The sequence below is a fragment of the Balaenoptera physalus genome (assembly GCF_965194825.1).
Source record: "Balaenoptera physalus genome assembly, chromosome: X".
Taxonomy (NCBI): domain Eukaryota; kingdom Metazoa; phylum Chordata; class Mammalia; order Artiodactyla; family Balaenopteridae; genus Balaenoptera; species Balaenoptera physalus.
In genome coordinates this window covers 100,991,962-101,007,077 of record NC_138903.1, presented here as the reverse complement: position 1 = coordinate 101,007,077, position 15,116 = coordinate 100,991,962, and positions in this window count along the sequence as shown.

The window sequence follows — 15,116 nt, the reverse complement described above, 5'->3', positions numbered from 1 at the left end:
ACTGGACTGCCAGAGAAGTCCCTCAACTCAACTCCCCTTTCTGCAACAACTTCTCAATTAAGAATTTAAAGATCAGGAAGGGGACAAGATGGCAGAGTAGAAGGATGTGAACGCACCCCCTTCACTAAAACACCAACATAACAACAAACTGCTGAATGACCATTGACAAAAAAATATTGCACCCTACCAAAAAAGATATCCTACATACAAAGACAAAGAAGAAACCACAACGAGATGGTAAGAGGGGCAAAATCACAATAAAATCAAATCCCATCCCTGCCAGGTGGGTGAACCACAAACTGGAAAATAATTATATCATAAAGGTTTACCCACAGGAGTGAAAGTTATGAGCCCCATGTCAGGTTTCCCAGCCTGGGGGGTCTGCCAATAGGAGGAGGAGCCCCCAGAGAATCTTGCTTTGAAAGTCAGTGGACATTGGTCACATGAATTCCACAGGACTGGGGGAAACAGAAACTCCCCTCTTGGAGGGCTCACCCAAGTTCTCGTGTGCACCAGGATCCAGGGAAAAAAAGCAGTGACCTCATAAAAGCCTGGGCCAGACTGACCTGCTGGTATTGGAGGGTCTCCTGCAGAGGTGTGGGGCAGCTGTGGCTCACTGTGGGGACAAAGGCACTGGTGGTGGTAGTTCTGGGGAGTAGTCATTGGTGTGAGCTCTCATAGAGGCCATCATTTTCTCACCATGGCCTGGCCCCACCAAACAACCTGTAGGCTACTGCACTGGGATGCATCAGGCCAAAGAATCAACAGGGTGGGAACAGAGCCTCAGTCATTAGCAGACAGACGGACAGGCTGCTTAAAGTCTTCCTAAGCACACAGCTGCCTGATAACACACCCCTTGACACGGCCTAGCCCACCAGATGGACAAGGCCCAGCTCCACCCACCAGTGGGCAGGAACCAGTCCCTCCCACCAGGAAGCCTGCACAAGCCCCTGGACCAACCTCACCCAGCAGAGGGCAGATAGCAGAAGCAAGAGGAATTACAACCCTGCAGCCTGCAGAACGGAAACCACAATCAAAGTAAGTTAGACAAAATGAGAGGGCAGAAGACTATGTCCCAGATGAAAGAACAAGATAAAACCCCAGAAGAACAACTAAGTGAAGTGGAGATAGGCAATTTACCCAAAAATGAATTCAGAGTAATGATAGTAAAGATGAGCCAAGATCTCAGAAAAAGAAAGAATGGAGTCACAGATTAAGATACAAGAAATGTTTAACAAAAAGCTAGATGATCTAAAGCACAAACAAACAGAGATGAACAATAACTGAGATTAAAAAAAATACACTGGAAGGAATCAATAACAGAATAACTGAGGCAGAAGAACGGATAAGTGAGCTGGAAGACAGAATGGTGGAAATCACTGCTGTGGAACAGAATAAAGAAAAAAGAATGAAGACAGTCTAAGAGACGTCTGGGACAACATTAACTGCACCAACATTTGCAATATAGGGGTCCCAGAAGGAGAAGAGAGAAAGGACCTTAGAAAATATTTGAAGTGATAATAGCTGAAAAATTCCCTAACATGGGAAAGAAAACAGTCACCCAAATCCAGGAAACTCAGAGAGTCCCAGGCAGGATAAACCCAAGGAGGAACACACCAAAACACATAGTAATCAAATTGACAAAAATTAAAGACAGAGAAAATATTAAAAGCAACAAATAACATACAAGGGAATTCCCATAAGGTCATCCACTGATTTTTCAGCAGAAACTCTACAGGCCAGAAGGGAGTGGTATGATATATTTAAAGTGATGAAAGGGAAGAACCTACAACCAAGAATACTATACCCAGCAAGACTCTCATTGAGGTTCAATGGAGAAATCAAAAGCTTTACAAACAAGCAAAAGCTAAGAGAATTCAGCACCACCAGACCAGATTTGCAACAAATGCTAAAGGAATTTCTCTAAGTAGAAAAGAAAAGGGCACTACTAGAAACAGGAAAATTACAAATGGAAAAGCTCACCAGTAAAGGCAAACATACAGTAAAGGTAGGAAATCATCCACACACAAATATGATATCAAAGCCAGCAATTTTGAGAAGAGGAGAGCACAAATGCTGGGTATTGGAAATGCAATTGAAATTAAAAGACCAGTAACTTAAAACAATGTTGTTTATATATAGAGTGCTATATCAAAACCTCATGGTAACTGCAAACTGAAAATCTACAATAGATACACACCCAAAAAAGAAAAAGGAGTCCAAATACAACACTAAAGTTAGTCTTCAAATCACAAGACAAGAGAACAAAAGAGGAAGGTAAGAAAAAAGACCTACAAAAACAAATCCAAAACAATTAAGAAAATGACAATAAGAACATACATATCGATAACTACCTTAAACATAAATGGATTACATGCTGCAGCCAAAAGACACAGACTGGCTGAATGGATACAGAAAGAAGACCTGTATATATGCTATCTACAAGAGACCACTTTAGCTCTAAGGACACATACAGACTGAAAGTGAGGGGATGGAAAAACAGTATTTCATGCAAATGGAAATAAAAAGAAAGCTGGAGTAGCAATACTCATATCAGATAAAATAGACTTTAAAATAAAGACTGTTATAAGGAGCAAAGAAGGACACTACATAATGATCAAGGTATCAATCCAAGAAGAAGATATAAAAATTGTAAATATGTATGCAACCAACATAGGAGCATCTCAATGTATAAGGCAAATACTAACAAACAGCCATAAAAGGAGAAATCAATAGTAACACAATAATAGTGAGGGATAGTAACACCCCACTTTCATCAATGGATAGATCATCCAGACAGAAAATCCATAAGGAAACCCAGGCCTTAAATGACACATTAGACCAGATGGACTTAATTGATATTTCTAGAGCATTCCATCCAAAAGAGCAGAATACACCTTATTAGATTGGAAATCAATTACAGGAAAAAAACTGTAAAAACCCCAAACCCGTGGAGGCTAACCAATATTCTATTAAACAACCAATGGGTCACTGAAGAAATCAAAGTGGACATAAAAAATGCCTAGAGACAAATGAAAATGAAAGCATGACAATCTAAAACCTCTGGGATGCAGCAAAAGCAGTTATAAGAGGGAAGTGTATAGCCATACAATCTTACCTCAGGAAAAAAGAAAAATCCCAAATAAACAACCTAACCTTACACCTAAAACAACTAGAGAAAGAAAACAAACAAAACCTAAAGTTAGTAGAACAAAAGAAATAATAAAGATCAGACACGAATAAAACAATAGAAAAGATCAATGAAACTAAAAGCTGGTTCTTTGAAAAAATAAAGTTGATAAACCTTTAGCCAGAATCATCAAGAAAAAAAGGGAGAGGGCCCAAATCAATAAAATTAGAAATGTACAAGAAGTTACAACAGACACCACAGAAATACAGAGGATCATAAGCGACTACTACAAGCAAATGTATGCCAATAAATTGGACAACCTGGAAGAAATGGAAAAATTCTTAGAAAGGTACAATCTCCCAAGACTGAACCAGGAAGAAATAGAAAATATGAACAGACCAATCACAAGTACTGCAATTGAAACTGTGATTGAAAAACTCCCAACAAACACCAATCCATGACCAGATGGCTTCACAGGCAAATTCTATCACACATCTAGAAAAGAGTTAACACCTATCCTTCTGAAACTCTTCCAAAAAATTGCAGAGGAAGCAACACTCCCAAATGCATTCTATGAAGCCACCATCACCCTTATACCAAAACCAGACAAAGATAACACTGAAAAAGAAAATTACAGACCAATATCACATAAACGCAAAAAATCCTCAACAAAATACTAGCAAGCCAAATCCAACAATTCATTAAAAGGATCATACAACATGATCAAGTGGGATTTTTCCCAGGGATGCAAGGATTTTTCAATATCTGCAAATCAATCAGTGTGATAGACCGCATTAACAAATTGAAGAATAAAAGCCATATAATTATCTCAATAGATGCAGAAAAACCTTTTGGAATATTCAACATTCATTTATGATGAAAACTCTCCAGAAAATGGGCATAGAGGCAACTTACCTCAACATAATAAACACTGTATATGACAAACCTATAGCCAACATCATACTTAATGATGGAAAGCTGAAAATATTTCCTTTAAGATCAGGAACAAGACAAAGATGTCCACTCTCAACATTTTTATTCAACATGGTCTTCGAAGTCCTAGCCATGGCAATCAGAGAAGAAAAAGAAATAAAAGGAATACAAATTGTAAAAGAAGAGGTAAAACTGTCACTGTTTGCAGATGACATGATACCTTACATAAAAATCCTATGAATGCTACCAGAAAACTACTAGAGATCATCAATGAATTTGGTAAAGTTGCAGGATACAAAACTAATACACAGAAATCTGTTGCATTTCTATACACTAACAATGAAAGACCAGAAAGAGAAATTGAAGAAACGATCCCATTTACCACTGCATCAAAAAGAATAAAATACCTAGGAATAAATCTACCTGAGAGGCAAAATACCTGTAGTTCAAAAACTATAAGATGCTGATGAAAGAAATTGAATATCACACAAATAGACGGAAAGGTACATCATATTCTTGGATTGGAAGAATCAATATTGTCAAAATGACTGCACTACCCAAGGCAATCTACAGATTCAATGCAATCCCTATGAAATTTCCAGTGGCATTTTTCACAGAACTAGAACCAAAAATTTTAAAATTTGTATGGAGACAAAAAAGACCCTGAATAGCCAAAGCAATCTTGAGGAAGCAAAACAGAGCTGAAGGAATCAGGATCCCTGGCTTCAGACTATACTGCAAAGCTACAGTCATCAAGAGTATTGTACTGGTACAAAAACAGAAATATAGATCAATGGAACAAGATAGAAAGCCCATAAATAAACCCATGCATCTATGGTCAATTAATCTACAACAAAGGAGGCAAGACTATAAAATGGAGAAAAGACAGTCTCTTTAATAAGTGGTGCTGGCAAACCTGGACAGCTACATGTAAAAGAATGAAATTGAACATTCTCTAACACCACAAAAATAAACTCAAAATGGATTAAAGACCTAAATGTAACACTGGATACTATAAAACTCCTAGAGGAAAACATAGGCAGAACACTCTTTGACATAAATCGCAGCAATATCTTTTTCAATCCATCTCTTAATGTAATGGAAATAAAAACAAAAATAAACAAATGGGACCTCATTATGCTCAAAAGCTTTTGCACAGCAAAGAAAACCATAAACAAGCTGAAAGGATAACTCACAGAATGGGAGAAAATATTTGCAAACAATGTGACCAACAAGGGATTAATCTCCAAAATATACAAACAGCTCTAGCAGCTCAATAACAAAAAACAAGCAACCCGATCCAAAAATGGGCAGAAGACCTAAATAGACATTTCTCCAAAGACATACAGATGGTCAAAAAACACATGAAAAGATGCTCAACGTCGCTAATTATTAGAGAAATGCAAATCAAAACCACAATGAGGTGTCACCTCACACCTGTCAGAATGGCTATCATCAAAAAGTCTACAGACAATAAGTGCTGGAGAAGGTGTGGAGAAAAGGGAACCCTCCTACACTGTTCGTGGGAATGTAAATTTGTACAGCCACTATGGAGAATAGTATGGAGGTTTCTCAAACTAAAAATAGAGCTACCATATGATCTAGAAATCCCACTCCTGGGCATATATCTGGAGAAAACCATACTTTGAAAAGATACATGCACCCCAATGTTCACTGCAGCACTATTTACAATAGCCAAGATACGAAAAAAACCTAACTGTCCATTGGCAGATGAATGTATACAGAAGATATGGTGCATATATACAATGGAATATTACTTAGCCATAAAAAAGAATGAAATAATGTCATTTTCAGCAACATAGATTGACCTAGACATTATCATACTAAGTGAAGTAAGTTAGAGAAAGACAAATATCATATGATATCACCTATATGTGGAACCTAAAAATATGATACAAATGAACTTATTTACAAGACAGAAAATTGACTCACTCACAGACTTAGAAAAACAAACTTGTTTACCAGGGGAAAGGTGAGGGGGAAAAAATAGGAGTTTGGGATTAAACTATACACACTATTGTATATAAAATAATCAACAAGTACCTACTGTATAGCACAGGGAACTCTATATTCTGCAATAACCTAAATGGAAAAAGAACCTGAAAAAGAATAGATACATAATATGTATATGTATAACAATCACTTTGCTGTACACCCGAAACTAACACAACATTGTAAATCAACTATAGTCCAATATAAAATAAAATTAAAAAAAAAGAATTTAAGGATTATGGTGTTTTGCCTAGGCCCATACAACAGAATGATGAAACAAGAAAGTAATATTATTATAGCATACAACAAGACATGTATACAGAGTGTTTCCTTGGTTAGTTAATTCCGTAACATATCAGCTTCAGTGTTCTGTTAGCTTCTCACAATTTTCTTGTTTCTAAATTTAACAAGATAGGTGAAGCTCACACAGTATTGTCCAAAGTCAGAGAGTTTCTCTGCAATGAGTGTGGTTTACATCAGGGAAGAAAATGATTTGGGAATCTCTCTTGGAGTCAGTGCCTTATATCTCATTGGCTACTGTTGGATCACATGCTTATTCACAGACTGGCCAATCATGGAATGACTATGATTATTTTAGACTAATGAAACTTCAATCTCTGGGGCTGAGGAGGGAGGAAGGCCATCTTATCTGAGCACAAAAATCAGAATTCTATCAGCAACAAAGAAAGGAAGTGAGGGTAGATTTGGAGTAGGCGATGGATAGTGTCTGCTGTACTGTACCATGGCTAAAAAGACCCTGTGTAGTCTGACCCATGGGTATTCTTCTGTCCTCATCTTCTCCCCTCGCCCATCTATACTGGTATTCACCGTGTTCTACTTTAGAGTCTTTAAACTTCCTGCTTCCTTTGCCTAGGGTATGGAGGAAAATTGTTGTAAGTAACCAACATTGTCTGCCAAAAACCATTTCATATCCTTTATCATCCAATCAAGTTAACTGATTTAGGAATGGAAAACTCAGGGTGGGGCCCACCATATTTTGCCCTTCCTGAAGCTCCTCACTCTAATAATCTTGCTCACAATCTCTCTCATGCTCACCTACTATCTTATATTGATAGACTATTTTGTGCAATCTCAATGCCTTCTCATACAGTACCGTAGTTGGTTTTTATGCAAGATCCATAAGTCAGGCAGAGGATCCCAGAGAGGTCAAGTGACCTATCCAGAGTCATCCAAATGACTATTGGATCAAAAATTACTTCACAAAGCTGTGACTCCTTAGGCACTGCTCTATAAATTCTTTCAATTTATCATTCACTGTTAACAGTGATCATATTCACATTTCTTTCATTTGAGAAACACTGTACTAGATATTAACAGGGTATGATTTGGGCAAAAGAACTGAAAGAAATTGTAGAAGGAGAATGAATTAAGTTAAGAGGGAAATATAAGCCAAAACATGTCCAAGTCTCAGTATTCTGGCAGCAGGAAATCTGAGCCCACAGTCCAATTAAGCCAGACATTTGCATAAACCTCAGCAGCAACCTCCAGAATGGCTCTGCACCTGCTCCAAAATACTGGCAAATGGAGCTCTTTTGAAACAGGCAAACCAGGGTGCACTGGAATTAGGCTTCAGAGGATCACTCATGCCTAACCAGTTTGCAGGATAATGGCAATAAGCCCAGATGGTCTGCATATTGTTTTGCCTATATTGTACCGGATGGCTGTGGACTCTGACATTCAAATATCTACTGAAACATCCATTTTCGTTATAAATTCCCCCATTAAAAAGCAGAAAGCAAACAAAAAGAAAGCAATCCCTCTCTTATCTAAAATCAGTTATTAAAATGACCATTATCTTTTATCATGAATTAGGTACTTTTGTTTACCTGATTATTGTTTGAAGTATCACAGTATGCTTACGGGATCAGAAATGAGAAGTTAATTCAAACACACCATATGAAAGAAATTGATCTTCTTTGTTTAAATGTGTGAGCTTAAATGTTTATGTCTAAATGTTTGTGCAGGTGTTTTTTATTTTATACTTTCTCTGTAGAAAATAATTTTTGCTCTTTTATTCTTTCATCTAAATGAAAACGTGTCTAATGGGACATTTACAGGGTTATAAGTGAACCTAATCGGAAAGATTCGATCAATATTATGAGCCTTATGTTCAGTTTCTTATGTACTTAACAATGTACCCCAGAGTGCCTTCCTCAAGTCTTACACCCAAATCCTACTTCCATCTTCACATTTATTGTCTACATTATATTTATGTCAAAATATAGCTTACTGTTTTCCTTTGCCATTGGATCAAATGCTTTGACTTCTTTATTTTTCTATTTCAGAGAATTCCTTTTTTTAATTCATTATTTGGAAACCAATAGTTTAAGGGATGAAGTGTTTAAAATGAAAATATTCAATGGAACAGAATAGTCTATAAACAGACCTATGGTTGGGTTTGATATTAAGTAAGCTATTAAATTGCCCTAAGTTCCAATTTACTCATCAGTAAAGTGAAGATAATAATACCTCTTTAAAAGGTTTTAATGACTGAACACTTATGAAACATAAGGGAATACTCCCAAACTCGTCTTATGAGGCCAGCATTACCCTGCTAGTAAAATCAGACAAGGACACTACAAGAAAACAAAATTACAGGCCAGTAACCCTGAAGAACATAGATGAAAAAATCCTCAACCAAATATCAGCAAACTGAATTCAACAACACATTAAAAGTAGGACATAACATAATAAAGTGGGATTTATCCCAGGTATGAAAGGAGGGTTCAATATCTGCAAATTAATCAATGTGATATGCCATATTATCAAATTGAAAAATAAAAATCATATGATCATCTCAATAGATGCAAAAAAGCTTTTAACAAAATTCAGCACCCATTTATGAGAAAAACTCTCAACAAAGTGGGTATAGAGTGAATATACCTCTACTTAATAAAGACCGTATATGACAAACCCACAGCTAACGTGATACACAATAGTGAAAAGCTGAAAGCTTTTCCTCTAAGATCAGGAAGAAGACAAGGATGACCACTCTCATCACTCCTATTCAACATAGTACTGGACTTCCTAGCCAGATCAGTTTTACAAGATAAAAAGAATAGAAGGTATCCAAATCAGAATGGAAGTAGTAAAACTATCTCTATTTGCAGATGACATGTTTTTATATATAGAATACCCTAAAGATGCCACCAAAATACCTTTCAAATAATAAACAAATTCAGTCAAGTTACAGGATACAAAATCAATATACAAAAAATCAGTTCCATTTTATACATTAATAACAAACCATCAGAAAGAGAAACTAAGAAAGTAATCCAATTTACATTTGCATCCAAAAGAAAAAAATAACTAGGAACCAGTTTAACCAGGGAGGTGAAATATCTGTATGCTGAAAACTATAAGACATTGATGAAAGAAATTGAAGAAGCCACAAACAAATGGAAAGATATTCCATGTTCACAGATAGATTGGAGGAATTAATATTATTAAACTGTCCATACTATCCAAAGCAATCTATAGAGTCGATGAAATCCCTATTAAAATCCCAATGGCAACTTTCACAGAAATAGATCAAACAATTCTAAACTTTGTATGGACCCACAAAAGACCCTAAATAGCCAAAGCAATCTTGAGAAAGAAGAACAAAGCTGGAAACATCACACTTCCTGATTTCAAACTATATTATAAAGCTATAGTAATCAAAATAGTATATTACTGGCATAAAAACAGACACAAAGATCAATGAAATACATTAGAGAGCCCATAAATAAACACAGGCATATATGGTCAATTAATTTACGACAAAGGAGCCAAAAATATACAATAGGGAAAGGATAGTCACTCCAATAATTGATGCTGGGAAAACTGGACAGCCACATGCAAAAGAATGAAACTGGATTCTTGTCTTACACCATACACAAAAATCAACTCAAAATTGATTAAAGACTTAAACATAAGACCTGAGCCATAAAATTCCTAGAAAAAACATACAGACCTTCACATAGGTCTCGGTGATGATTTGTGGGATTTGACACCAAAAGGAACGACAACAAAAGCAAACAAAAAGAGTAGGGCTACATCAACTTGAAAAGCTTCTGCATAACAAAGAAAACCATCAACAAAATGAAAAGGCAAACTTTGGAATGGGAGAAAATTCTTGCAAATCATATATTTGATAAGGGGTTAATATCCAAAATACATAAAGAACTCAACAACTCAAAAAAAACCTCAAAGCAATGTAAAAAATAATTCAAACAATATAATTTATATGACTTAATAATCAATAAAAGAAAAAGCAGACTAACATCTCAGGAGAATAAGGAGCAGAGGCTATGAACAGGTAATTCATACAAAAGAAAATAGAAATGACTGACACATGACAAGGTGCTTAGACTTTATTAGTAATCTGGGAATCTGTTGAATCCTGAATTCTACTCCCTCTACCATTGTCTTTCATGTAGTGATGACAATGGGAGGAAATGTGAGTTCTTTAATTGTAGTGGGCTGAATTGTATGCCCTCCAAAAGATATGTCCATATCCTAAACCCCAGAACCTTTGAATATTACTTTATATGGAGAAAGATCTGATTAATTTAAGGATTTTGGGAAGAGGAGTTTATCCTAGATTATTGGGGTTGCCCCTAAATGCAGTCACATGTATTCTTGTAAGAGAGAGGTAGAGTGAGTTTTGACATATACACACACAGAAGAAAAGGCACTGTTAACCAGGAACCAGAGACTGGGGCAATGTAACCAACAAGCCAAGAACTACCAAGCAATGCTGACAGTCACCAGATGTGACAGGAGACATGGAACAGATTCTTTCCCAGAGCCCTGCCAACACCATGATTTCAGATTTCTGGTCTCCAGAATGGTGAGAGAATTGATTTCTGTTGCTTTAATCAACGAAGTTTGTGGCAATTTGTTATGATAGTCCCAGGAAACTTAATACACTAATATTTGGTTTATCTAATCCAGCCAAGACAATAGAAATGATGGACAGATGTTATAATGTTCCTTAAATGCAACAAAATTTATTTCTCTTTTCCTCAATATAACCCATCTAAAAGTAATTATTTCCCCCTCATTTTGAAAAAAATAAAGATTGATAATATCAAATATTAGCAAAATGTGAGGCAATAGTCCATCTCATGCATTCCTCATCAGAGTACAAATTAGTACAGTCTTTTAGGAGAATGATCGTCAATGCCTATTCAATTTTAAAGTATCCACAGAAATTCCACTTCTAAGTCTCTTCTCAACAATATTTACACTCTTCACAATGAAGCACGTATAAGAATATTCATTGTCACATTATTTGATAAAGAGAAAAAAAGTGTGTACCTAAATGTTCAGTAAAAGGAAAATAGGTAAATCAGTATGGTTTAGAATACTATGTGCTGGCTTATAAAGAAAGTAATAGATGTATACAGCTGACATGAAATGATCTGTAAAATATATTTTTATCTAAAAAAGCAAATCAGAGCATAACATGTATAGTCTAATAAATATATTCATGAAAGGAAAGACCTTGAATCCATCTGCAATACCACTGCTCCCAGTCTAGTCCAATCTACCATCTTCTCTCACCTGTATTATTGCATTGCCTCCTAACTGGTTCTCCCTGACTTCACTCTTGCCCTCTTTCAATACATGGTCTACACAGTAGATTAAAGAATGTTTGCAACATATAAAATTACATGTCACTCCCACCTTAAACCTTTCCATGGACTCCCTCTGCTCTAAGTGAAAAAAAGAAACAAACCCTCTTTGCCTTGGCCCTAAAACCCCTGCATGACCATATCAGGTTCTTGCCTCCCTCTGAAACCTCCATTCATACCATACTTTCCTTCAGTCTAGGGTCTCCCCTCTATTCATGGGTCAGAGCATGTCTTTCCTAACTCTAGGCCTTTGTACTTGCTGGTCCCTCTGTCTAGAATATGCTTTCCCTAATGTCTAAAATGACTGGCTCAAGTCTCAGCTCAAGTTTCATCTCTTCAGAGAGGATATTTTGGATACTGTATGAGGCAGTGATGAATATGTTCCACTCAGATCTCCAATGGCAGGGTGCAAAATTGATCAGTTTCTCTCCACGTTCTCCCACTCTGAAGTCATCACCACATTGACACCAAGGTCACACTTCACAAATGCTGCTCCCAGCCAATGCCTGGATATAACAGGTATGCTAAGTTGGGCTCCTTCCTAGGAGATACAGGGCTCCTCTGACAGGTGACTTTGGCTTGAGGACTCCCCATCAGTCAAAACTTTAGTAGAGCTTCAGTTCTACAACTTTCTTTCCTTCCCTCTCTTCCTCACAGAAGTTAGAGCTGCACTGTCACCACAATCAGGGGTCTCTCAGCCACCTCTGGCTCACTCTACATTTTCTCTCACAGGTGTTTCCCACAATAAACCTCTTGTACTTCTCAGCTCATCTTGGTGTCTGTTTCTCAGAGGAACAAGCCTAACACACCGTATCTAAAGTATCTCATTTGCTTGTTTATTTTCTTCAGAACATTAATGTAACCTGTAATTATTACTTGTGCTTCATTCATTGTTGTCCTCCCCACTCCACTGTGAGCTCCATGAAGACCTTATTTTTCTTATTTATCCTGTGTCAGCAGCATAGTGTGTGGCACTAATTAGGTATTCAATAGATAACTGCTGAATCAATCTATTCATGAATTACTGAGTGAAAAAAGAAAAGGACATAGACTAAGGTTTTAATAGTTGTCACTATAGTGAGGAGAGTAAAATTAGGGTACAGTATTAAAGGAGAAATTTCAAATTTTACTCTATACTTAAATTTTTTAGCAAATGTGCATTTTTCTTAATTTGTAATTTTGAAGAAATTAAAATAGGTAAAAATAAAATAAAATATTAATAATAACTCATATTGAAACAATTCAAACTGAATTCCAAATATAAATCCAAATAATCCATTTTTTTATTCAACTTTCTGATAATCTTGTTTTAATGAATTTTAAAATTTATTATAAACATCCACAAAATCCCTTTATTTAATTACTATAAAATAACCTGCATGCTTGCTTCACAAATCCATAATCTAAAGTGAGAAAGGGTAAGAAATAGAATATGTGAGGGAAGGAAGAGAAATGCTTTCAGGGTCACTGTGTGACAGATACAAAATAGTGTCTAGACTTCTCTAACCCTCATTTGTGGTCCTATGATGACTGGAGAATAGCTCCCCAAAAGAATTAATGATAGATTTTAAGAAAGGCAAGTTGTCAAGTGAACACAAGGATGTTATTCTATTTATTTATTTTTGGCTGTGTTGAGTCTTCGTTGCTGCACGCGGGCTTTCTCTAGTTGTGGTGAGCGAGGGCTACTCTTCGTTGTGGTGCACGGGCTTCTCATTGCGGTGGCTTCTCTTGTTGCGAAGCATAGGCTCTAAGCCTGTGGCTTTAGTAGTTGTGGCACACGGGCTTAGTTGCTCCGCGGCATATGGGATCTTCCTGGACTAGGGCTTGAACCCGTATCCCCTGCATTGGCAGGTGGATTTTTAACCACTGCACCACCAGGGAAGTCCTAGGATGTTATTCTAAACATATGATGCTACAGAGCATTAAATGAAGTTATACAACTTCAGCAAAAGAACAGGGTGGGTAGGAAAAGGGTGTCTGTCTAACCAACTCAATGCTATCGAATGCTTACTATATGTCAGGTGTTAAGTTAGAAAATTTGGATAATGAGAGAAGAAAGTCAGAGCTCTTAAACTCATAGAACTTCGTTTAATGGAGAAGTTTGCTATGAATGAAAATGCCTAAATATCTTATGGTAAATGCAATAAGTTCGATAGGGTGTAATAAATGCAATAGCAGTATGTACCAAGGGCAGTGATGGTAGAAAGGAAAAGCCTCACTTGCATTCTTTCTGGAGGGATGTTGGAGAGCAAAGTGGTAGGAGCTGAAGCTAGAGAAAGAGGCTGAGGCAAGATATGGAGGTGCCTTGAATATCAGTCTAAGTAATTTGGAATTTTTCTTAGAGGTCATTGCTCTCCTAAGTTTTGATTGTGCATCCCTATCAGTTACAAAAGTAATTGAACGTGGACATGCAATTAATGTACATTTTTATGTATTTATAAATTGATAATGAATATGTTATGTACATTATAAAGCATATAAAATAAGATTTTTAAGATGAGGTAAAATTAATATAAAAAGAAATTACAATATTTCCCCTAAAATAGCATAAATAATCTTGATTACCACTTTGGGTAATGGGAGTTAAGAAGGAGAGTAAAATGATCAGATTTTTGTTTTAAAGATTACTGATGGCAGTGTGGAGAATAGATTGCAACTACTAATATAGGAACTTGAGGACCAGTTTTGAGCCTATTGTACTTGCGATGATGAGTGATTGGAATAACATGATTTTTAGGGAAATAAAACATTTGGGGTAGATTTCAGAGATATTTTCTAATAGAATAGGTATGAGTATTTGACTGATTGGATATGGATGGATAGGGTCAGTGCAAAGATGAATTGAAGAAGCTATCTAGTAGTTTAAGATCCATCCCTAATTCCATTAATTGTTTAAAACAACAACAACAAAAACCCAAAAAGTGAGCAGAGTTGAAATTGGGGTGGGGATGGACTTCATTTTGGATTTCTGAGTTTGAAGTACAAGTGTCATATACAGGTAGAAATGCATGGCAGGCAGTTGGGCTTGCAGAAATGAACTCAGAGCAAAGATGTGGACAAGAGATCTACTCTAGGGGAATGATAGTTGAAATCGAGGGGATAAAATATCACAGGCTTTCTAGAATATCCTCCAAAATTGCTCCTGTCACCATTCATAGTTAAATTTAAAACCCATATTAGACCAGTTATTCTTAATGCTGTACTTACATTATAATCAGCTGGGGAGCCTTTTAAAAAAACACTACTATAGAACAATTAATTCAGAATCTCAATGGGTGGAACTTGGATATTGTTACCTCTTTTTAATATCCCAGGCAATATTTTGTAGTTTTTAGTGTAGAGGTATCACACAATTTTTATTAGTCTTATTCCTAGATACTTGCACTTTTAATGCTATT